Source organism: Terrapene carolina, unplaced genomic scaffold (assembly GCF_002925995.2).
Source record: "Terrapene carolina triunguis isolate 2854851 unplaced genomic scaffold, T_m_triunguis-2.0 Scaffold51445, whole genome shotgun sequence".
NCBI lineage: Eukaryota > Metazoa > Chordata > Testudines > Emydidae > Terrapene > Terrapene triunguis.
This window is the reverse complement of record NW_020715796.1, coordinates 1-2,661: the sequence shown is the minus strand read 5'-3', so window position 1 is coordinate 2,661 and position 2,661 is coordinate 1. Positions and strand designations below refer to the sequence as shown.

General features: G+C 61.4%; 1 long non-coding RNA gene across 1 annotated transcript; it reads right to left on the bottom strand.

The window, feature by feature from the left end:
* Positions 1 to 424: 424 nt before the first annotated feature.
* LOC113405880 lies at positions 425 to 1,843 on the bottom strand. The gene is made up of 4 exons (XR_003369575.2): positions 1,783 to 1,843; positions 1,313 to 1,357; positions 673 to 726; positions 425 to 479 (listed from the first exon to the last, which is right to left on the bottom strand). It is a non-coding gene; the product is annotated as an uncharacterized LOC113405880 (long non-coding RNA).
* Between the last annotated feature and the right edge of the window lie 818 nt (positions 1,844 to 2,661).

Here is a 2,661-nt window from a genome sequence, read left to right as displayed (position 1 = left end):
AGAGAGTAATATGTGAGCAACCAGAATGCAAAGCGGGAGTGAAAGAGGAGTAACGGGAGTATCCAAAGCGTAACATAGAAGCATGTGAGGTGTAACACAGGAGTACCCAGAGAGTAATGTGGGAGTAATTTGGGGTAACATGGGAGTAATCAGAGAGTAATGCCAGAGTATGTGAGGTGTAATATGAGAGTAACATGAGAGTAATCAGAGAGTAACAGGGGAGTAAGAAAGGAGTAACAGGGGGAATAATCAGAAAGTAACAAGGTACTATATGAGGAGTAATGAGGGAGTTTCCAGAGGTAGCCTGGAGTTACTCAGGTGTAACCTGGGAGGAACCAGAGTGTAACACAGGAGGAAACACAGAGTAACACAGGGGTAAGAGAAAAGTATCTGAAGCCCAACAGCGCAGTAACAGAGACACGTACGACTTCTCCTCGCTGACCGGGGTGCCCGGGAAGCCCGTCCTTGCCAGGGGGGCCCTGTGGGGAGGAAAACGGAGAGGTCAGTGGCGCAGGGGGAGATCACAGTGGGAGGGAACTGGGGAGCAGTCAGGAGGGCAGGGGAGCCAGCTGGGGGGCCGGGTGGGAGTGGGGGAGGGGGGGGGAGGGGCCGGCGGGGGGGTGGGGGCAGGCAGAGGGGCAGGGGAGGCAGTAGATAGTGCATGTTACTCACCGGTGGCCCTTTGGGTCCGGGGAAGCCGTTTGGCCCCTGGGGGCCCGGGAGTCCCTGTGGAGAGCAGAGCGGAGATTAGGGGGGGCTGTGGGGGCAAGGAAAACAATGTCCGGCCCCGGGGACACCAGCTGGAGGCCAGCAGGACCAGGGCCAGGCCAATGTTGTACCGGGAGCCCGACTACACAAAGCCAGCCGTGTCGCACTGAAGTGTCCCGTCCCTCGCACCAGGGAACTGTTGAGGCTGCTGCGCACCGTGCCGGGCCCAGCAGCCGTGACTGGGGTCATGCGAGCAACGCATTGCAGTGACCCGTCCCTCGCACCAACAAATCGCTGCAGCTCGCACAGCAGGTCTGGAGCCGGCTCACGGAGAGGCTGAACAGTGCTAGCAACGCTCAGATAGGGCAGGCTGCATGAGGCCTGGTGGTGGTGAGCAGAGGCCTACTGCGAGTGTTGCACTAATGTGACCCATGCCTGGCATGGTTGTCGCACAGGGCTCTGGAGAGGTGGACGGGAATGGGCACATGGCGGGGCAGGCTGCACGAGGCCCAGCAGTGGTGTTCCAGGCCCAGCGAAGGGCAGTGCCCGGTGCCCAGGGCTCTGTGCACGCCCAGGTCCCCCCCCACGCCGCGCTCACGCTCACCCTTTCCCCGGGAGGGCCATGGGGGCCGTCGCCGCCAGAGGTGCCCTGTGGGGGGAGACAAATGTGAGAGGCAACCGGGAGCATGTCCCCTTCCAACACACACTGACACGCGTGCACAGATGTGCAAGCACACACACCCATTCTCACACACTCGGATGTACACAGACACACACAGAGAGACAGAGACAGACACACACACAGACACATGGGGATACACACAGGGACACACAGAGAGACGCAGATGGGGCACACACACACACACACACACACACAGAGACATACACACATGGACAGACGGACACACAAACACACACACAAAGGAACACATTCAGCCTTGCACGTTTGCACGCCCAGAGCCTGCTCACACACGCTGACCTCTGAGCCCTGCCCAGACCTCACCCTGCAACACACTGACCCCACCCCGACCCGACACTCAGACAGACGGACAGACCTGGAGCCCCAGACCTCACCTTCGCCCCCAGCTTTCCAGTGGCTCCTCGTGGCCCCCGCTGGCCCCTGGGACCCTGGAGGAATGAGACAGAGGCGGGTGAGTGTCTGAGCCCTAGCTCTGCCCCCTCCCGTCCTCCAACCGCCCCTTCCCGGGGGGCAGAACCCCAGCGACCCACACAGTGCCCTGGGGGCGTTCACGAGGATCTCAGGGGTGGAGGCGGCAGACGGTAGGGACCCACCAGCCACATAGGACGGGGATGGGCACATGACCCCCAGCCCCGGTAGGGGAATGCTGGAACCCCCCAACCCCAGATGGGAGGATTAAGGAGGGTAGGTGGAGGGGGATATTTGCCCCCCCACCAGAGAGAGGCCCAGCCCCGAGGCCCTGTGCCAAGGCGGGGTGGAGCCCAGAGGGGACACATCATGTATGAGTCAAGCTGGGGCGTGAGCCCCATGGCAGGGGGCGTGGCTGGCCCCAGGGGTCATGGGCATGACCTCACTGGGGATTGGGTGAAGGGGGGTTCCACGGGAGGGGCAGGGGCCATGATGGGGAGCCTGCACTGGGCCAGGGCCGGCTCCAGGCACCAGTTTAACAAGCAGGTGCTTGGGGCGGCCAAGGGAGAGGGGCAGCACGTGCGGCAATTCAGCGGCGGCAGGTCCCTCGCTCCCTCTAGGAGCGAAGGACCTGCCGCCGAATTGCCGCCGCCGATCGCGATCGCGGCTTTTTTTTCTTTCTTTTTTTTTTTTTTTGCTGGGGTGGCAGAAATGCTGGGGCCGGCCCTGCACTGGGCACAGATGGATGGATGGACAGACAGGAGAACGTGGATGTGAGAAGGAGGGGATGGAGGTTTTGGATGGAGAAAGCAGAGGGATGGATGGACAGACAGATGAGAAGGGAC